The following is a 23,810-nucleotide window of genomic DNA, read 5'->3' on the forward strand; positions in this document are numbered from 1 at the left end:
ATAGTGTCCATCAAATAAATTGCAGAGCTAAAAAGTTATTTATTTTAAACCAGTGCTTTGTTAAGTGTTTGGTAATATAATGGGCCTTGAATCTTCATTTAAAAACAGGCAGTAACTCAGCTGTTTGGACAGCCAGGGAACATCTGGATGCCAGGACACATGGATGCATAGATCATGCATTGTCATCCCTGGTCAAAAATGGTAAATCAAGTCCAAAAACAAGTGGTAAAACAAGTGAAGCAGGGATTAATAAATGGCTTCAAGTAGGTCTAGAGAAAGGAAGATAAATTTATTTTTTAAGGTGTACTGATATATTTTGAAGGGTAATAAAAGATATAAGACAATAGCATATATACTGTAGATACAGTCAAGCCTTGGATTGCGAGCATAATTCTTTTCAGCAGCGTGCTTGTATATCAAAACACTTGTATATAAAAGCAATTCCCCCTCCCCCGCTTAAAAATTAATGAAAACTTAGACGATTCGCTCCACAACCGAAAAATATCCATATAAAATTTTTTATTAAAGATATTAAATTAAAATAAAACAAATTTACCTTACTTTACCTTTGAAAAGAATTGTGGCTATAGTAATTGAGACCAGAGAGAGGAGAGGAGAAAGGGGGGGAGGGGGCTGCTGTGTAGGATGACTTTAACACACGCACACATACACATGCATGTACATACACACAGATACACAAACACAAAATAAAAGATGTTTTACACACACACGGGTTCACAGTGTTATAGTAAACAGTACACGCACACACAGATGTTTACTTTTACAAGTGACGCACGCACCCTGGGACCGAGCATGGGAGAAGATTAGCCACAATTTTATAGCGCGAGAGAGAAAAGAACCATTGACTCAGTTGTGATCACGAGATCCTCTGCATCGAAAAAACATGATATTCTATGATTAGAATATCTATGATCTATATATGATATTCTATGATTAGATGATTAGATGATTTTATGTGACAAATAAAATTTTAATTTGAATTTTACTTGACTCGTATATCAAGACTCGCTCATTTACAGGGTTACTCGCAATTCGAGGTTCCGATGTATAGTGTGATTATGCATTTCCCATCAGTGCAGGTAGGCCGGTTGGTATTTTTGTTCTGGCTGCATTTTATTGTTGTTTTTAAATCCATTGTAATCAATCTGTTCATTTAATTGTATTTAATTGTTGTTGAGAACAATTAAAGGAGCGTTCTCAGAGACGGGCCCATTTTTTTAATACAGGTTATTTAGTTTAAAATATTGTTTAGAATTTTAAACAGAGATAAAATCCCTGCCTTTTTATTTTAATCACAGTCTGTTTTAATAAATGGGCATTTAACCTCTCACATATGACTTTAAATTACAACAGATTTTTGTCCACTAAAGAGGAAAATACGCCAACATATATTGTGTATCGATATTCAGCCGAAAAAAAATTAAGATAACATTTTTAGTCCATATTGCCAACCCTTAGGGATGTGGGGTATATTTTTGGCTTTGTAGTCCGAAGTCACTGATTTAAAAGAAGCCAGTTCTCAAACAAGCTAGGTAGTAAATTCATTTTGTCGGGAGTATATTATAGGCCATATTAGCATATTAGCATTTACTAACATGAGCAGGAAAAAAAATTATATCATTAGTAATATTTCATAACCCCCAAGCTTAACCATAACCCTCTATTTCCTTCGGGTGTGCATGCATTGTGGTTGCATTCAAACTGCGATCCCTGCCACTTTAGTCAGTGCTCGTGATTCTACCAGAACAGCTTTCCGTGAAACTCTGCTAAAAATACGGCCTAGTCTATTTTTGATTGTAGCTGCTTCTGAGACATTTCTGAAAACAGCAATCAGCTCGAAGGGCTTTCCTCAGGAATTTACAGTCATGGCCAAAAGTTTTGAGAATGACACAAATATTAGTTTTCACAGTTTGCTTTTAAACTGCTTTTAGATCTTTGTTTCAGTTGTTTCTGTGATGTACTGAAATATAATTACAAGTACTTCATATGTTTTAAAGGCTTTTATCGACAATTACATGACATTTATGCAAAGTCAGTATTTGTAGTGTTGGCCCTTATTTTTCAGGACCTCTGCATTTTGACTGGGCATGCTCTCAATCAACTCCTGGGCCAAATCCTGACTGATAGCAACCCATTCTTTTATAATCACTTCTTGGAGTTTGTCAGAATTAGTGGGTTTTTGTTTGTCCACCCGCCTCTTGAGGATCGACCACAAGTTCTCAATGGGATTAAGATCTGGGGAGTTTTCAGGCCATGGACCCAAAATTTCAATGTTTTGGTCCACAAGTCACTTAGTTATCACTTTTGCCTTATGGCATGGTGCTCTATCATGCTGGAAAATGCATTGTTCTTCACCAAACTGTTGTTGGATCGTTGGAAGAAGTTGCTGTTGGAGGGTGTTTTGGTACCATTCTTTATTCATGGCTGTGTTTTTGGGAAAAATTGTGAGTGAGCCCATCCCTTGGATGAGAAGCAACCCCACACATGAATGGTCTCAGGATGCTTTACTGTTGGCATGACACAGGACTGATGGTAGCGCTCACCTTTTCTTCTCAGGACATGCCTTTTTCCAGATGCCTCAAACAATTGGAAAGAGGGTTCATCGGAGAATATGACTTTGCCCCAGTCCTCAGCAGTCTATTCACCATACTTTCTGCAGAAGATCAATCTGTCCCTGATGTTTTTTTTTTTTTTTTGGAGAGAGGTAGCTTCTTTGCTGCCCTTCTTGACACCAGGCCATCTTTCAAAGGTCTTCGCCTCACTGTGCAGGCAGATGCGCTCACACCTGCCATTCCTGAGCAAGCTCTGCACGGGTGGCACCCCGATCCCGCAGCTGAATCCTCTTTAGGAGACAATCCTGGCGCTTGCTGGACTTTCTTGTACGCCCTGAAGTCTTTTTAACAAGAATTAATCCTCTTTCCTCAAAGTTCTTGATGATCCTATAAATTGTTGATTTAGGAGCAATCTTAGTAGCCACAATATCCTTGCCTGTGAAGCCATTTTTATGCAACGCAATGATGGTTGCAAGCGTTTCTTTGCAGGTCACCATGGTTAAAAATGGAAGAACAATGATTTCAAGCATCACCCTCCTTTTAACATTTCAAGTCTGCCATTCTAACCCAATCAGCCTGACATAATGATCTCCAGCCTTGTGCTCGTCAACATTCTCACCTGAGTTAACAAGATGATTACTGAAATGATCTCAGCAGGTCCTTTAATGACAGCAATGAAATGCAGTGGAAAGGTTTTTTTGGGATTAAGTTCATTTTCATGGCAAAGAAGGACTATGCAATTCATCTGATCACTCTTCATAACATTCTGAAGTATATGCAAATTGCTATTATAAAAACTTAAGCAGCAACGTTTCAAATTTCCAATATTTATGTAATTCTTAAAACTTTTGGCCACGACTGTAGGGATCAGGCAAAAAGTCCAGTCAAGATGCTCAAAAACCAAAATGCTTCTAGAAGGAAGAAAACCATGTCACAGAACCCCAGAACCTAAACACTAAGAGGCACCATGGAAATCTCATGACAGGGTTTGGATAAAACACACAAATATTTAAAACAACCTAAACAAGTGCTCAAACGTCAAACTGGATTCTGGCCGGCGCAGGAAATGTTGTTGTGCATGATGTGGATTAAACTGACAAGACAAACATAATCAAAATGAAGCTAGTGGAAAGGTTGCTTTTAAAAGTGAGTAAACTGAGACATCTTTCTGCACCTCTGCTCGCCTTTTTGCTGTACGCATGAATTTTTAATAAACCCGAACGAACACATCACTTCTTATTTTCTGACTGCTGAAACTCGTTAAAAAAAAAAAGTCTCTGAAACTCAAAGTCTTCCTGAAATCACCTACCAATAAATTGTTAACTGAAGTCTGGCCTGTGGCTTACAGACCAATGAATTAAAGTAAAGGACCGCTAAAAACTTATTGTGAATGATTCTGGGCTTCTAAAAGCAAATGATAAGCAAAATCCTTGGCTAAAAGATGTGTGTCTTAGTCAGACAGAAAAAAATAAAAATAAAATAGGATCAGACCTGTGCTTCAGCTTACATTAGCTTAAGAATAGCTCAGACGCATTACATCTGTCTTGTGTGAGCGATTGAATCTCTTACAGGATGCCTGAAAGCTACTATATTTAAAATGACCCTGAAAACCTAAACACTATTATTATTTTTTTTTTCTAGAAAAGTTTGCAAAATCATGGAACTGTAAGGGTTTTAAACAGAGGATTTAATAGAAGCTGAATGCTTGTTATACAGTTTACAATCTCACGTGAAGGTGTTATTGTGATTCAGTTAATGGAGGCTTAATGTCTTCATCTGCATATAAATATGTATTAATGAAAACATAGTACACAGACCGGCATGACTGTGTGCGCACAGAAAAAAAATGAACAAGAAAGAAAGAAAGAAAGAAAAAAAAACTCAAGAACAGTACGTGGAATTCATGCAAATTCATGACTGTTATTTCAGTTGTGTGGAAATTAGACAATAATTGACACTAGTGCTAGATGAGAAAACAATGGCGCTGAGTGAAATGAAACGCTGTTAGGTATAAGACAACGATCCTATCTATAGCCTAATCCACTTTCGGCCATTACAAAAGTCACAGGCTCATTGCTCAATCAGGCTGCCTCTGGAATGAACAGCAGGACACCAATTAGAGCCAGGAACACATGGTGAAAATGACAGGATGTGATACGCCACCCTCTCTCAACGCGCCTGTGCCGGGGATTATCGCACACCAAAGCCTGTAAGGCATATTATTAGGATCCGTGAAATGCAAAGCACCCAGACAGAGACCCCCAGACGTTACTGATTACAACAAATGGTTGATGAGGAATACAGACTCACACGAAAACCCTCAACATTCAGAGTGCATGTGTCAGTTTTTGCAGAGGACAGAGATAGCCGGTTGCTCTGATGGACAAGTGCTGACTACAAAACAGCGTTATTGATTGCTAAAGGTGCCATCTTTTGCTATCTACATCTTTTCTCATTTCCCCCGCTGCCCCTGAGGGTCAACGCAGTCTTTTGTGATGAGAAGCGCTGCTCTGCTTTTCTCTCAAGCCAGACAAAAACAACAGGGGAAATAAACGTGTGTTAAATGCCGAAGAATTTTTTTTTTTTAAAGTGGCTTGAGGCGGGTGAAAATAGATTGTAGTGTGGTGTGGTCAGGTTTGGTGACGTGGGTTCTGTCCAAGACGTGAAAGCCGGTAAAAAATAGGCTGCCCGAGTGGGATCAGCATCACAGGAGGACGCCCAAAAATAACTCCGACAGCCTTGATAGGAGTGAACGTCAGAGACAGAGAAGGAGAGAAGTAGGAAGGCATGCCAAAAAAAGGCCAGTGGAACTTCTTATCCAAATCACACTGGAATTTACATCTTGAGCCTAATATAATGTGGATGAAAGCCATGGCCATGCAAGATATCCAAACTGTTATTCCCATAAAGTGTGTACTTAAAAAAAAAAAAAAACCTCTATAATATGGATAAAAACAGTTTCAGCACTGGACAGTGCCTCAAGAGTGTTCAGGTTTTTTTTTTTCCCTTTCTTTTTTTAAATAAATAAATAAATAAATAAAAATGCCATGAGGAAAGATAAATAATGCATTTAAGCCTGGAATGAAGTCCCAAGTTCTCCTACTGTATTAAACCAAGCCTGTTTAACCGAGGTTAAATGTAACTATAAATTGATAAAAACTATGACCATCTTCTTTAACGAATACAGAATGTAACTGATAGTACTTTTAACAAGATGAATAAAACAATTTCGAATGTGCTCTTAGGGGAAAATGATTAACATCCAGGTAGTAAGAGTACTACATTCACATCAAGTTTCACCAAAACTTACTCATTGATTTTTCTACTAAACAGTATGTGTTGTTGTTATTATTATTATTAGTAGTAGTAGTGGTAGTAGTCGTAGTAGTATTATTATCTTATATACTGTCCAGCAAAAAATAAGTCACTGTCTGGATTTAACCAAGCAAATAGTTAAGAGCCTTCCACTAAATAATTACTGCAGGGATTATTATGATCCGGCTGGCAACAAGTTGTTTAATTCTAACTGATGCAGGAAGAAGCTACTTATTTCTTAAATAACCATGTCAAGGGTCATATCCTGTGGTCACTGCATAGATGTTACTCTGTCAAATTATTGGCCTGCATCAAGAAAAAAAAAATAATAAACTGGGTTAAGAAATTTAAACCGCATTATAAAAACTGGAAGAATAGTGATGAACCCTCTGCTTCCAGGAAGAAATTAAACAGCCTGAATCAGAGAGATGGTAGATTAAACACTTGAACACTAAGTGAAATCAAATCGTAAAACAACAGTATAACTTAGCGCTATATTTATTAATGAAAGTAGGAGCATTCCCATACATAGAGCGCAAAGGGAACTTGTGGAATTAGGACTAAACAAAGACTTCAATTTGCTAGGATAAAGCATAAAGAATGGACTGTGGATCACTGGGAAAAGGTCATGTGGTCTGATGAGTCCAGATTTATCCTGTTCCAGAGTGATAGACAAATCAGGGTAAGGAAAGAGGTGGATGCAGTTATGCACCCATCATGCCTAGTGCCTACTGTACAAGCCTGTGGAGGCAGAGTTATAATCTGGGGTTGCTTCTGTTGGCCAGGTCTAGGTTCTGACATTATGTGCCCAAAAATGAGGTCAGTTGATGACTTGAATATACTGAATTACTTGGTTTTTCCAATAAATATATATTTTTTTCTTCCACGATGGCACTAGCATATTCCAAGATGACGATGCCATGTTTCATCGAGCTCCAATTGAAAGAGTGGCTCAGGGAGCATAAGACATCATATTCACATCTGGATTGAAGTTTTGTTTTGTTTTCTGAGATTCGAATACAAATAAAAATACAAAATGTGCATAAAAAAAGAACATTTTCTTCTCTTAGTTGTGCTATTTATCTGTGTGAATTGTACACACAATAATTCACCAAAACCACCTTCACATTAGAGAAACTCGGCTGGTATATACTGCCACATCTACTGTACTGTACAGTCCTGACCTCGCTTGTAGCCATTTTAGGAGTTCCTGGAAGGCCAGCGCGAAGTAGGATCATGGCTTCGGCATACTGAGAAAACTTCCAAGCACTAATAAAACGCTGGGGAAAGATTATATAGTCAAACAAAGATCATTTTTATTTAAATTACTGTTTTGTTATTCTTCGCAATCAAAAGACCTGGTTTGACTTGAGTGCCCCACGTGAAAAAAAAAAAACATCCTCCTTGTACCAGGCTTTCATCTAATTAAAGTACAAACACACCAAGTTCAAACCATTCCAGCTCTGCTCTACTAACAGAAAACACGGTGATAGTAATCCATCTCAAGCTGAGACAAATCCATAAACTCCAGCCATTACAAGGACAATGAATCCTCGCAATGGGCTCAATAGGAAGCCTTGATGCACATCGATATCACAGAGAAAAAAAATTATGTGTCACAAACCACCTTTGCAGTAGAAGAAAGTTAACAATCAGAAAATATACCACACGAGGCTACACGCTTTCACAAACACCCTAATAATAAAATACACTGTGATTTGGCCAGCAATGTCACAGATGACTCTGTTTGGATCACCTTTGACCTCAGAGTCAACAACGGCTTTTGTGATGTCAAGTCCTTGAATGGTGATATACAATATATATGGAACTTATTAAAATTGTTTTTATTAAGCCACAACGTATTAAAACAACCTTTAATCCAGGTCTCCATGAATGCACTTATTCGAATATTCCAGTAAATATGCTGCAATTTAATGATTAGTTAATAGCAGTGAAAGTCACTATTTGATTTAAAATACAGCATTCACAATCCAATTTAATTTGGATTGACCAAAATAAAAAAAATGTTTTCTGTTTAAAAAGATATTGTAAAACAATGTTGTTGTTTTTTTTACTGTAAGAAATTATATAAAAGGGAAACTGGTACAAACAGACATTTAATATTGTAAATGTGTAAAGTAAAAATGTATTACGGGTCCAACTAATAAATAATAATTTTGATCGAATAAATAAAGCATTTGACCTGTAGCCCTTGAAAGAGGATCGAAGCAGAATTAGAGCTCTAATGTCAGCTAAAACTTAAAAGCTCTTTTTTTAAATGGTTATTAAAAGGTTTTTCCAACTGAATCAAATCTAATCGGCACCATTTACAGACTCGTCAGAGCGAAACACAATCGCGTGACCAGTGTCCTTTTTATATATTTGAACTTTACATATTGTGTAGATTAGGACCTTTGGAGTTTTGTGCAATGAATAGAATGCTGAATAGGATTGTGCAACTCCAAAATGCACATGCACATTTTTCTTGATGCTATGCTACATTATGCGTCATAATACCCCCTAATATAATTAATATGGTGAACATTTCTGTAAAGAAATATTTGTGTCACATTGATAGAGGAGTCTTCAGTGTCAGACGTAAAACTGTTCCTTTAAGTTTGCAGGAGAGAAAGAGAAAGAGAGCGAGCAAGCGAGCGAGCGAAAGAGAGAGAGAGAGAGAGAGAGAGCGTGAGAGTAGGGGAGCTACTTACTATTTGTAGTTGCCGTCATCTGCAGTAAGTGCACCCATTTTCATGGAAGTTTCTATAAAAGTATAAATATAAACAAAAAATATATACATGTATATATCAATGAAAGAATAGGAATACAGTAAATAAACAGAAATGCAGTCGTTGATAGGTTTGCTGTGGTATTAGAGGACATGCTCTTTTAGGAAAAGAATTAACCTTTCAGGGTGGTAACATTAGCTACACTTCAGGCATCAGGGCTGAACTGTACCATATGGTTGTTGATTATTTTACCCTAACATGCCTCACCCCATTAGGTTTAATGTGACACAGATTATTTTTTTTTTAGCTGAAAAAATTTAGTTTTATTTGGGGAATAAAAGTACTTTAGATCAGACCGATATTTTAAAGTCATTTGCTCAAATGTCATCAGCAGGAACCCGTAACTTGCTCATTAATTTCCCCTTATGAGTGACATTTCAACACACCAAATGATGGCCCTGTTTCTTACACCTTGGCCTTCTTTTTATTAAATTTCAATGTCGGAAAAATCCCTGCGCATCCTTTTTGTTTTCGATACCAAGAAAGCAAGAAAGATGGCAAGGTTTGCCAATTGCCTCTACACTGTGAAGCAATGTGTTTCTCTCACATATTGGAATCTCAGGATTTTACCCTAGGAAGCTACAGGTATAAGGAAGCAGCAGCTTTTTATTTGCATTGTTCTGTTGCAGCACAGGTTTTTTTTTCCTTTTCCCTCACAATTAGACAACCCCTATCTTAGGATGATGCATTTACAACACTATTGCTGAGTGGGACCAAGTGAGGGTTTTATCGCTTCGCCCTGCTTGAAGAACACAAAATGCAAGCCTTAACAGAAAAGCACGTAGTAGATGTGTCGCCTGCATTGTACAATGAATCAGCTGCAAATACCCCATGCGGTACAGTTGGGGTGACAGCAAACATTTTATATTTAACACCACACACACACACACACATACACATACACACACATCATCATCTTGCCCTCTGCGAAACACTACGGTTCAATGATTACCTTATCATCTGAATGTGAAAAGCCAACCTTCGTTGTTGTAGACAAAAAGAGAGCGCGCGTGCGAGAGAGAGAGAGAGAGAAAGAGAGAGTGTCGCATGTTCGAATTGCATAAACCACCTGGAAATCCCAAATGACAGCATTCTAAGAGATAAATTTACAAAACTCTGTGACAAGAACAGAGGCTAATGGATTTTCAGAGCTCATACTGGACGCATGCAGGAGAACTCGTCTGTTTCGTTCCATCTGAATTGTGTTTTTGAGGCGATCACCATTCAAACCTATTCAAACCCAGTTAATGGCTGGACCTGTGATGGGGCTGCTTTTATTAAAAATGTTTTTCTTTATAGGATATGGCCTAACAGAAAACACATCCCGCAATGGATCAACAGAAACGCAAGTTAATCCACTGTGGCCCAGCTGGCATTTAGCATTAAGATGGACAAATAAAAACTCAGCATGTGACGTAACCAACAATGGCACAGTGTAAGGTCATTAACACCACCGAGTTGATTATATTCCTGAGTATCACGTACATTACCATGAGCTATAACCTTCTCTTCAAGTAAATTTTTTTTTTAATACAGTTTTTTTATTGTAAAACTCAGAGGTGGGTAATGAGTTACATTTACTCTGTTACATTTAGTTAAGTAACTTTTTGAAGAAAAAAGGACTTCTATGAGTATTTTTACTGCTCCATACTTTTCACTTTTACTTGAGTAGATTTGTAAAGAAGAAACACTACTCTCAACTCGATACTTTTCTAACCATTTAAAGTATGTAAAATATTATATAATACAGTGGAACCTTAGATTACGAGATTTATTCATTCCGGGAGCTTCCCTTCTCGTCTTACAGAGTTACCCCTCCTCCACTTTTTTCACACACACGCGTGCACACATCGGAAACACTGTTTTATCAAAAAAATTAACAAGAAATCTCTTTAATGACACTCGATTTAGCGACACACTAACGGATTACTGTTGTAAAAAAAAAATAAAACAAATTAACCTGCACTTTACCTTTAAAAATAATCACGACAGAGCAGTGTTTCTGTGTAGAGCAGAGAGAAAGAGTGTGTGTCTGTAAAGGTGAAAGTAGGAGGGGTCTCTGTGTGTGTGTGTGTGTGTGTGTGTGTGTGTGTGTGTGTGTGTGTGTGTCCAATGACCCGCAACGACACAGAGAGCACGCTGATACATAGAGAGAAAATGGATCTTTAACCTCTCTAATAAGACTTGCTTTTGCTTTACACGTGTGCTGTACACACACGCATACTGACACAAAATAAAATATGTTTGACACACACACACACATGGTCACAATGTTATAGTAAACAGTACACGCGTGCACAGATTTTGATTATACCAGTAAGAGACACGCACTAAGACCCAGCAGGGGAGACGATTACCCACAATTCCGCAGCGCAGGAGAGAGAAAGCCGTTGGCTTAGTTGTGATCATGTGATGCTCAGCATTAAAACAAGAAACGCATTATTGATACACGATACTCGGTACACGTAAACCAAGACTTGTTCGTTTTCCAAGTCAAAATTTATTAAAAATCTTTGCTCGCCTTGTGGAACACTCGCAAACCGCATTACTCGCAATCCGAGGTTTCACTATGTAATATAATATACTGTGTGTGTGTGTGTGTGTGTGTATATATATATATATATATATATATATATATATATATATATATATATATATTAGAATTTCTAAAAAAGCAACTCTTACTTGAGTACATTTTTTGGGTAGTCCAATCACCTCTGGTAAAACTACAAAGCCTTCTGTCTATTTGAGCCATGCGATTTAACAGATTTTTTATTTAATCAATCTTTTAAATTTAAATGATAAATTTCATTTTATTTTTAGGTCAGTTTTCATTTCAGAATTGGTTCACATTTTTTAAAGGATGTGGGTTAACTTACAAACATTAAGTGGCAAACTCCTTAAAAAGAGAAAATACAAACTGCCTGCATCTTCAGCAAATACTCTCGTTTTGCATGAGTATCACTTCTTCTTCTCTAGAGTTTTAGGGGCAATTAGTGCAATACCGCCACATACTGGAGAGTGGAGCAGAATATCTTAAGGCACGGAAAAATATCACTCTGTATGGAAAAAAATCAACGCCACACTTTACGGAGCATGTACATGCTTATATTTGAGGTATTTTTTAATATATAAAAACCTGTAAAAGACATAGCTGCTTAAAAATAAATCAGACATTAAACTTTAATGCTGTTGAATGGAATTTGAAATCTTTAAAATCAAATTTACAGTTAGCTTATGATTCATGTCTTTGGTGCCTTTGGTGGAGAACTTAAAGTTACAGCTTCACCTTTGGCTGTTATAATGCTGGAGACTGGAGACTCCTGCCGTAAAAACTAATTAATATCCCCTTCAATTAAATATCAATCCCCTTCTCAGACTGATCCTGAGGTGCTTTCTCCATACAATTACTCACACACTTATTCTCTATACTGGTTAACCAGTTCAGGGTTGCAGCAGGCGTGGAGCCTATCACACTAGGCGAGATACACCCGGGACAGGGTGCCAATCCATTACAGGACACACAAGCATACTTAAACACACATGCGCACTGGGCAATTAGGAAATGGCAATTAGCTGCAACCTGCAAACTCCACGCACACAAACCTAATGCAAGAATCAAACCCCCCGTCCTGGAGGCGCGAGACTGTGCTGTCCTTTATCATACACTCACTCGCTCATCGCTGTACTGTTTTATTCAGCATACATGGTCACGGGAGGGCTTGAGGCTATCTTAGGTGACATGGGGCATGAGGCTAGGTACACTCTAGACGGGGTGCCAATCCACTGCAGGGCACACACATTCACACACTCATTTTCAAAGTACCGGCAATTCGGGAACACCAATTAACCAAATCTGCATGTCTTTGGATTGTTGAAGGAAACCAGAGTACCTTGAGGAAACCCACCAAGTACGGATAGAACATGAATAATAGAACTTCATGCACACAGACCAAACCAGGAATCGAACCCGGGCGTTGGTGGTGCAAGGCTCTCCAGCATACACGTCCATGTGAAATAAGAGCTACTGGAGGATCCATGTTTTAAACTGAGAATGTTACAAAAACATGAGATATAATCTATACCTTGACCTATTCTCAGATCTGTTGTTATAGAAATTTATCACATCTTCCCGCCAATCAGATCTGAGCACTTGTCATCGCTGTGATAATGTTCTGGTAATAAAGCACCTTCAAAACAACACTTCAAGAAGATCAGTTATAATATACAGGCCTGAATGATCATTTAAACATAAATTAAGTCGTTACTAGAAGATCTATTACTATTAGCAACAAGGAAGTTGATCGCTTTTATATATGCACTGATATCTAGCATACACTAAAAACATGTCTTGCAATATGATTTAACATGTTACAGACATATTATCATGCGATAATCTGTAAAAAGTCACTGGTAGTTTTTGTTGTCCTGTTTTTTGAATGTTTAAGAAACATTCAATCTAAAATAACCTAATCCCAAGGAATTATATATCATACAACATAAATGAAATCCTACAAAAGACATGACTGTGAGAAAACAGATCACCAGGGATTTCTTGAATAATTAATGACTCTAAATTTCCCCAGAGAGCAAGCCGAACTAAAAACTGTTTAGTGTTCTCGATGGGATTTATTTTTGTTTTTTGTTTTTTTTATTACAAGTATACACTTATTTCACAAGACCAAACACAAATGAAGTAAATAAACAAGGGATGAAAAACAGATTGCTGGCTTCGAGACATTTTTTTTATGCTTGACTGTCAGTGAGTTTCAAACGGAATAAATAAACAGTCTGTGCAGACAGAAAAAAAAACGAAAAAAAAAAAAAAAGGAAAACAGCAGGCAATAAATAAACCTGGTTACGAAGCAAATAATATTTCTTTATGTGGTCAATGTGAATCCTGGAGGGCCGCGATCACTTCAGAACAGCCATCAGTTACCCCTTCATTAAAGACGTTATCCAAGCATCCTAGATAAAAGGGGGTGGGGGAATAAATAAATAAATGGATGATCACGGCAAAAGGCTGTGAGACACGAAAAACCATCCAAATCCATAACGATACTAATGGAATGAGGATAGGGATTAAAGACATGACACATAGTTTCAGATACACGGTGTGGCCTTACAACGTAATAAATATTTTAAACAAGGTTTGGGGAAGGGGCTCAGCTGCAATGCAACCTTATATCAGCTGTTAAAGCCTGACATGCATTACAGAATGGTTAATGCGCAATCTTTTTACTCGACAGGTTACGTACGCATGCTCCAAGATAATGGAGGTCAAACATACATCCTTCAGGAAAAAGCTCGGCCTATCAATCACACGGTACTGTCTGTAATAGAAATGCACATTAAAGAAAGCAGGTATATCAATTTTACAATGAAAGTAATATAATCAGGTTTATCTTGTTGTCAGTTATTTGTTATGCTTATTTGTTTCAGGTTCAAATATGTTTAACTTAAAACTGAGCTGGACCCTCATGTTGGGACATTTTTTTTTTTTTAATGAAGAACAATACAGACTGCATAGTCAAAGTATAAATTATATGATCTTGATGTATGACAGTACGCTCTGTTTATAGTACACATGCTTTAAAAGGGAACGACACTCTATGGTTTTATTTAATAACCTTTTGCTTTAAATACAGCACACAATGTGGTGGCCAGTTCATGTGTCAAAATGATTCCTCATGCTCCCAGAACCACTTTTTCATAATTTGAGTCCTGGGAAAACAAAAAACCCACATAGATGTGATAACCTCAAGTCAAGTCAAGTCAAGTAGGCTTTTATTGTCATTTCAACCATATACAGTTTAGTACACGGTGGGACGAAACAACGTTCCTCCAGGAGCAAGGCTATACATACAGCATAAATTAACTAAACTAACTAGCTACCTAAGAAACCTGATTAGCTGAGACAAGACAGATTGACATTTTTAAATTAACAGAAAAATAACCTGGTCATTCAACAATACTGCAAATTCCAACAAGTCTAATCTTTATGCTCCATAGTCAATTTTTCTATAGTCTCACTATTAAGTGAATTTGTTTGTGGACACACAGCTGTTTAATCACAATCCTGTGAGTTCTTATGACATTGTGTGTGTGTGTGTGTGTGTGTGTGTGTGTGTGTGTGTGTGTGTGTGTGTATGGAAATGCTCTTACTTTCACTATTAAACATAGTATGTTTTTTTTACCTTTTTGTTTTATTTTACTATGCAACCTCACCAAGCTTTTCAGTGATTTCCTTTTATGTTTTTTTTGCCACATTTCTTTCTTACAGAGTGGATTTTTTTAGCACATTATTCTTCCAGGCTATGAGAATAAGTTGAAGTGTCCTTAACCCAGTTTTAGTAGATCTTCTTAGTTTGTTTTCCGTCCTTGAAGCTTAATGATTTGCCGATTCTAAAATGGCAACCTTTTTTTGGACATTTTGCAATATGTCATTTTTTTTTAATTCAAACAGGTCTAGAATGTGTTTTCATGCAAAAAAAAAAAAAAGTATTTTTTTTCTATTGTGTAAACAGACCAATTTAATTATACCCTTAATATGACCTCACAAAAGAAGATTCCCTGCCCTTGCTTGTTGTTCAGCTCTGTTGGTTCCTTGGTGGGCGTGACTTAGCAGGAGCTCATTTACATAGACACTGAAACAGCGCATTTGGAGGAGGAGTGAAACAGTGGCCGTCTGAGTTATAAAAATCTGCATTGACTGAGAGGAATTTCAGCTGGAGCATTAACTCCCATACACACTAAAGGACCTCTGAGACCGGTGTTTGCTTGTTAAAGACATAGTAAAATATGGAGCCTTTAAACAAGTGGAACTATGAAAAACACATGCTACTACGAGTGCTCATTAGAATGTTAGCTAGGTGATATAAAAGTGCATTCGCTAGCTACATTAGTTATCTTGCAACGAGTAGCTTGCAGTAAAAAAAAAAAAAGGAGAGAGAAATGCTTTGGTGCAGTTGTAAGAAAACATTTTATTTTCATTATATTGGAATCCCTCCGATTTTAATAACCAATAGCAGCTGATGGCCAAGAACAACAGGATGTGTTATTTTTACTCACTTAGCGTCGTGTGTAGACATGTTTTTCATGCCTAGCCTGCATTATCGCTGCTGCGTGCTGCTAGTAATGAAGTCGGCCTGCTGAGTTTAATGTGTCAGATGTTTTATCGGGTTACTTGTGTTGTAGGAAGACTATGCAGCTCGTCTTCTTTGTTTTGTTTTTTTCAGAGAGCGCAGTTTACACTCAGCTCTGCTTTGATTGCCGCTAATAATTGCGAAAGAAGTCCAGAGTGTTATTATTTTATGTGGTTCTTTCAACAGCGTGACATCATCATATTATGATATCATTGTATACTATTAGGAGGTAGAAATATAGCTTTTCTTTATGAGTATGAATAAAGGTATTTGAGAGCTACTGGATACCAGCAAAGAAGATGATGCATCTCTAATGCATACGTAACAGATGCAGTAACAGAAATAGAGCATGAGAAGCAGGTTTGCTTTAGGTTAATTGCATTGTGAAGAGGGATGACTGAAAATGTTCTTATATGTCCATAGACACTCTGCGGAAGGAATCTCAAGGTGTTTCTGGGAAAAAGAAAAAAAACCCGAACTATATAAATAAATAAAAATGTTCAAGTGCTCCCTGAAGAGCTGAGGCTTCAGGTGTTTCTTGAAGATTGTAAGAGAATCTACAAAGTAAACAAAAGCTAGAAAATTAATTCCGCCATCTGTAGTGACTGAAGTGTAAATAGACTTTGTGCTAGTGGATGTCACCAGGGTGGCCACACGCTGTACTGTAGCATGCAGAATTAAATGCTCATCTTAATGAGTGACACCGTGTCAGTAGTCAAACAAACCCGCATCAGTGACTCTACATCATGAACTGAATGTGAGCAGCTACTCTGATTTAGCTTGGTGACCTACAGAGTGGCATAACCTGCTCATTTAGCTTTTATTTTCCTTCCCGATTCAACAGGTTCGACAGACACTACAGCAGAAAGTAATCGACTTAATTAAAAGGACATGAAAAGATGGAGAAAAGGTGTCCTGTTGTATACAAGTGCAAAGATGCCAGGCTTAGCAAGGGCACTACTCCTGAGAAATTGTAAATACTGTCGGGTATATAGAGGTTGTGCAAGTGATGTAATTACTGATGTCTCTTCGTTGATGCCACCATATTGCCCGGTCCAGTGCAAATGAAAGATTGTGGTCAGGGCTTAAATTTGACCATGCTATGCGGTAAACTGCAAAATTCTACCAGGTGTAAAACGTGAAACAGTTTTAGTTACCCTGACATGATAGGGAATACTTTCCCCAATGTGATCCTTATAATCCGTCACTCAGGGTCACATTTATTACCAAACGTGGTGAACATTAAATATCCACACATTCATGTAAAGCCCTAAAAAATCTAAAAGAGTCTATTTATAGACTCTTTATTGCCCGTGTCTATTGTAAATACCACCTTTTATTACATTATCAGGAAGTTCTTGACACTGCGCTCTTATGGATTTGTGCCTGTGCTTTGGTTTGACCCTTTAAGGTAGAATAAACTCCTCTTATTCTTTAACAGCGGAGAAAAGCAAGAGGTGCGTGACATATAGACACGTTTATAAAACGGGTCAGAATGTTCACACCAATGCGCATAATTTGAGAACGAACATTAACTTCATACGCTGTGGCCGAGGGAAAGGTGGCATTGAGAGCAGCGAGCATTTAATCAGATGTGTGAGACGCTTCCGGTCCATCTGCTGGTTTATCTGCTGAATATAGATGTAAAAACAAACAGTGATGAATGTAAAAAAAAAAAAAAAAAAAAAAAAAAGAATAGTAAGACTGTTTTAAAATTGGTTCCTGCCATTATTATTGTAGTCCATCATAAAAGCTTAAAAACCAGGTTATATTTGGAGCCAGATAATTAAAACGCTAAATATAGATGTCCATTACTAGACATAGGTAAAGTGCAGACAAAAATGACATTAACTTTACATTGCAGTCGTATAGTTTTGAAAGAGGATGGAATAATAACACTGGCATGTACACCACCGCTCAAAAGTTTAAGATCACATTGGGATCATGCAAATGTCTTTGTTTTTGTTTAGTGATTTTTTATTATTTTTTTATTTTACAACAATACTGGGGATTTTAAAACTATGAAATAACATATGGAATCAGGTAATTATGTGCATTTGCAAAAGCCACCAAGCACCATGTAAATACCACCTTGATGAGACCGGCTCTCATGAAGATCTTCCATGTAGACCTTGAGGAGCATATACATCTCAACATTAAATGTTCAAAAAGAGATTATTGCATATTTCGGACGTCTTCATCATTGCTTTACGTTGAAGAAAGAAATAAAAAATCAGAAACGACCAAAGAGTTAAAAAGTGATCCCAAACTTTGGAGCGGTAGCGTATGTAATTAAAATTATACTGTTTGATACCTACAGTAATTTTGTTACGTTTGTCTGTTCAGATGATTTCTAACTTTGATACAACATGACACTGAGCACAAAGTTTAAGCAGGTTTAAGGTTTTATAATATGATGTGAATGAACAAGCCCCTCATTGTGGTTCCTGATTCCATACATGGTGACACGTCCTGTATTGTCTTCAGACAAATATACACACAGATTGCTCGTGTCTGCTTTTGTTTAACTGGAAAACATGAATGTTTTTTTTCTGTCATCTGTCTGTCTCTGGATCTCTCTATGACTTACACGTTAATGACTGGTTCTTTTGACGAACTTCATGTACGTGGCCAAAAGCTTAATGCGAGTACGGCTGGCAAGATGGACGCATCAACAAAAATCATGTGACTATGTGACCTGGCAGTAAAAGCACTAGAGGGATTAAGTCAGATTGTGGATTGTTGCAGAAATGGATATATTACAGACACTGATATTAACAATACAGGCATCAATCAATCAGCACTGCAGGAAATTTGTAAGCAGATGTTATAAGTCGAAAGACATAGAGAGCATACGATAAAATTACGTTTATGGAATTGGGGAGATGCCATTATCCAGAGAGACTTTCTGTATAGTCTTTATAAAAATAAAAAAAAGTCAGGGTCTAAGAACACCATAAAACTAAAACCCTGTTAGGATTTGTACAAAGAACAGAGTCAGAGTTTTTTTTTCTCCCCTGGATTTGGGTCATCAGTCTTTGAAGACAGACAGTGACTCAGCTATTCAGACAGCCAGGGGAAGTTCATTCTACCACCTTGGGTGCCAGGACAGAATCCTGAGTCTGGATGAATGTCATTCTAGTACCTTGAGGGATGGTGGGTCCAGTTGAGCTGTCGATGTGAGAGTGGTGCAGCGCGAGTGTTGATTAGTCCCTTCAGGCAGGTGGGGGTCCAAACATCAGTGCTTATAAATCTGATGCTTGCTCGTACAGGTAAACTAGTGGAGCGAATGCGGCAATGGGGTAATGGAAAGCTTAGAAAGGCTGAAAAGTAGCTGTGCAGCTGCATTCCTGATCAGTCGCAGAGGACGCACGCCGGGGAACACCTGCCAGGATTTTACTGCAGTAAGCCAATCTCTAAGGAGCTCAATGACTATCCGAGTAACAAGCTAGCAAAAAAAAATAAAAATACATGGATAGAAATGGCTGGGTTTTCTAAAAGGAACCTTAAAGACTAAACTTTAAATATAACGAGTCGAGACAGTGATATAACGAGAAAAGGAAAGTCGTCGATGATGGCTACACTAAAGTTATATGCGTTGTCAGATGGTATGAGTTCTTCTGAAAGATCACAAGATCCTAACCTGCATTTCAAAAGACATACGTACACAGCTCTATCTTGCTGAAATTTCAAGACACGGGTGATGAGCTGCCATCTCTGATGACAAATCTCAGCATGCCTGCCAGATCTAAAACGCAAGTGTCTGAGGGAGGAAAGGACAAGATATTGCTAAAGATGTGCTAGTTCGGTACTAGTGCCTTTTTCGAGACAACCATGCTCAAAACCTCTAATCACTTTAAACAAGGGGGAAATTAAAATAAAACAGAAAGACTACATCTGGCAAGCAAAATTTTGATGCAGACAGCATCATTGTCATGGTGTAAAAGTGCATTGGAACTGGAAAAAAAAATGAGTCTCAGAAGTGAGCAGTGACACTGAAGACATCTGAAATATTATTAAGCTGACCTTCAGTAATGTTTTTGCCCGATGTTTAGTATTTCTGTAGATTATTCCTCTAGGTGAATCGGGTCAAACATATTAAACAACAGTTTAATTTCATGGAAACATATTAACCAAGCAGTCATTCATTACCTCCTATTGATGGATGGAAATTTGAATAATAAAATTAGCAAGCTGAAAATCCCTAATTATAATCTCACAGTGTCACACACTTTTATGGTATATAACAGCGGCCCTAGCACTGAGCCTTGCTGGACACCAGCAGGGAATCTGCTTTAAGAATATATGAATGACACCTTATTCGGCTCTTCCTCTGGGAAGAAAGCAAACTCTTGCCATTTATTCCGAGGCTTCTGTAGATGGACATTGCAGCTTGATTAACCAGATTAACTTGACCGTAACACAAATGAGGATGGTCTGGGTAATCAAGCTGCATGAAGCTTTGATCTTTAAAAAAAAGTATAACCTGTCGCCAACTTATAGAAGAGACTACACACAATCATTCACCAACACCGTGTTTTTCCTGACCTCGCTCCACATGTTTGGGCCATTGAAGGAGTTCCTGGTATGCCAGAGTTTCAGACATGAACAGGCAGTCCGATCATGGCTTTGGTGTACTAAAAAAACATTCTACCTTGATGGTATCGAAGGACTAGTGAAACGCTAGGATAGGGGCATTAGTGTAACAGGGGGTTATATAGAGAAATAAAGAGAGTTTTCTCTCTCTCTCTCTCTCTCTCTCTCTCTCTCTCATAAGTGTGCTCTTATTGTGTGCTGTTATTCTGCACAATCAAAAGTCCCAGTTTGACTCGAACACCCCTCGTATTTTGTCTCTGCATGTGCATCAGGGGAACAATAAAGCATGACCAAGGTTGCTATTAGTTCTTGTATAATTTTACAATCTTACAGTATCAGCTTTTTTTTTAAGCAGGCAGACTGTAATTTGTGCAACTGAATGCTGTATTATTAGTATTGTATTAAAAATGGAAGCAAAAAAGGGAAAGTTACATCCCTAGTGCTTTCACCCACACACACACACACACACACACACGCACACACACACACGCACGCACGCACACGCACGCACACAAACCCCACTTGGGTTAACAGGCAGCCTGCGAAAAGCTGCCTAATGTCTACAACAATGAACATCGCAGGCTTATTCCTTTCAGTTCCTTTCAGGTGAGTATCTGATAAAGACTGAATCCACTCTAACACTAGAGATTTCATTCACAACCAGAACAACAGTGGGACGAGGATAAAATGGCCAACGTTCAAATCAGAGATCAGAGCTGCCAAATTTAACCAGAGGCTACTGACAATGCAGCACCCTCGAAAATATAAGCAGAATCACACTGACTGTTTCAGGATTATAAAAGAGTGTTCTTCAGCGGTCTAACGGCAGGGAAACAACTCACTCCTGCAGCTCTGCTGAGCAGTCTGTTTCCCCTCATTCACACTCCCACACACATACACACACACACACACTCACCCAGCAAATGAATGTGTCACTCTAGAAGAAGGACTCAGCTGATATTAGTTCCGTCACACCAATTATGTATTACCCTACTTCAGGTCCATTTTAATCACGCTGTCACTGGGCCACTTTGGCGCTTCTAATATCATACTGGATTAATAAAATGCGGCTGCGTCACAGAACCACATCAGGCCCTGAGGCACCTTTACAACTTTTCTGCCTGCAGTGCTATGAACAATAACCGAAAGGGGGGAGGTTGTGAGTCAAAAGAAAAAGAAAAAAATATATATTATGCATTTATAATAAATAATAATACTTTGATTCATTCTTTTCAGCTCTTTAAGTAAGTGCGTTGTCCTGCTCTAGAGACTGGAATACACTACAGATGGATGGATGGATGGATGGATGGATGGTACATTGCGTTCAAGAGGTAAATTAAACGTTTTCTAAAGAAAACATCATAACCCAAGCTCAATGACCCAGAGACTTTGTGTATGTACCGGATGCACAACATCTAAACATAACTACATCCTTAAAAAAATACAGTAGGTGATGTGATATATTGAATCATTAACACAATTGTTGTACAAGTTAAAAATGAGATAGTTCTAGGCTGGACTGTGTGCCATTGAAGTGGGGAAGTGATCATACCCAGACTTATTATAAAGTGCATAAAGTGCATAGTCTTATGTCGGCTGATTCTATAAAAACAGAAAATAAACCTCGTCAGTTCTCAAGAACCAGGTCATTGAGTTTAAGCAATATTGTTAACAGAGAGTGCAAGTAAAAAAATGTGTACGAAGACAGGTAAAGGCGAATAAAGTACAAAACAACTCAACAATGTGAGTCAAAAATTATCTGCACTCTGGCTGTAGAATTTATATTAATGAACTTTTCAAAAAGACAAATATCATTTCTCAACATAATAGCCTTGTTGTTCGATACTTTTTGTCCATTTGTCAACAAGCTTTCTTATTTCCTTGTTAAAAAATGTTTTAAGCAGAGCAGCAAGCCATGAATGCACCGCTCTCTGCGCTTCTTCATCAAAAGTGAATCTTCGTCCTTGTAGGTGATAATCAGATGGAGCGAGATCAGGACTCTAGGAAGGACACTTTAACACCTCAGAACTAAGTTTTCTGCAGAGTGTCCACAGTGTGGGCAGAAGTGTGCAGACGTGCATCGTCATGCCAGATCACAACGCCCTTGGATATCAGTCCTCTGGGTTTAATCCAAAGTTTAGGCTTCAGCTCTTCAATAAGCGTCACTGTAAGGAGCACTGTTGAATGTTAAACCTTTTTCCTGATAATGTTGCAATACTGGCCCTTGAGAATCCCAGAAAAATGTAAGCATTAACTTTCCAGCTGGATGACTTTTGACCTTTTTCTTGGTCTGTGATTGAGGATGTTTTCGTTCCATACTCTGTCGTTTACTTTTAGGCTCTTAGTGATGAATCCGTGTCTCGTCACCAGTAATGATTCACTTTAAGAAACTTTTACCTTCCTTAGCGTATCGCTCCAGATTTTGTTTGCAGAGATCCAAACGCATCTGTTTTGCTCTTCCGTAAGATTTTTTTCATCAGGTACAGCCTCAGACCACAAGAAATCAATCACTGCACGCTGCTCTTCTTTTGCGCAAATCACAAGTGGGACATCCATTTTTTTCACGTACTGCAGTTACAAATGAACTTGAGTTAGGGTTAAGTGACTGTGGAGACAGTAGCCATAAACGCAAAGTGCTGATTAGACAGTATATCCAACAGAAGTTTTAATATGACCGAAGTGCAGATCATTTTTGATTCACCCGTGTACACACACAAACACACAATAACAACAAATAGAAACGCACCTTAGTTAAAGCCATCTGTGCAAAAAGACTAATGAAGATCAATTCTTTCTTTGAAGCTTTTTAAACAGCTTTGTTAGAAAACATTCAGTATTTTCAGGATTCTATGTAAAACCTTTAAAGGAATTGAATTACCTTTCAAAAGTTTCAAAATTCTTAAAGAATGAACAAAATGAATAAAACCGAACACAAAGGCATAGTCTCTATACAACTCCCGGATACGAACAAAACAAAAGCGGAACCTGACTATAAACCAGGCTTTGATCCGACTCTTAATAATGTACAAACAGCTGCTCGTCAGTCAACACGATCGGATTCAGGCGATCCTGACAGCTGTGTCCTGGATGTGGTGGATTTGCGAGAGTGTTTCTCATCAAAACTTTTCCATAACGACCAGCAGTGTGGACAAGATGTTTGTGCAACTGATACTCGGGGGCTCTGTGTCGTGCGCCGCCCGCCGCTCTTTGAAAATAGTTAGGATGCACGGGAGGGTAAAATCTAAAGGGAAAGTCAATCGCAAAGAAGGTGCAGCAAGGTACGGAAAGAAAAAATAAATAAATAAATAAATCCTACCAGGACTGAGGAGGTCAAAATCCCGTCTGAGGCACAGAAGCGGTTCAGAGAAACCTGTCAAGCTCATCGCACGCCC

The 23,810-nt window shown here is 38.0% G+C and overlaps 1 protein-coding gene across 2 annotated transcripts in view; it reads right to left on the bottom strand.

Annotated features, from left to right (window-relative positions):
* enox2 (ecto-NOX disulfide-thiol exchanger 2) overlaps positions 1–23,810 on the bottom strand; it is a 290,449-nt gene that overhangs the window by 260,039 nt on the left and 6,600 nt on the right. For both annotated transcript variants that reach the window (XM_053476492.1, XM_053476469.1), the window contains exon 2: positions 8,600–8,651. The gene's annotated coding sequence lies outside the window, so the exon portion shown is untranslated. The remainder of the gene's footprint in view (positions 1–8,599; positions 8,652–23,810) is intronic.

Source organism: Clarias gariepinus, chromosome 2, assembly GCF_024256425.1.
Source record: "Clarias gariepinus isolate MV-2021 ecotype Netherlands chromosome 2, CGAR_prim_01v2, whole genome shotgun sequence".
Lineage (NCBI taxonomy): Eukaryota > Metazoa > Chordata > Actinopteri > Siluriformes > Clariidae > Clarias > Clarias gariepinus.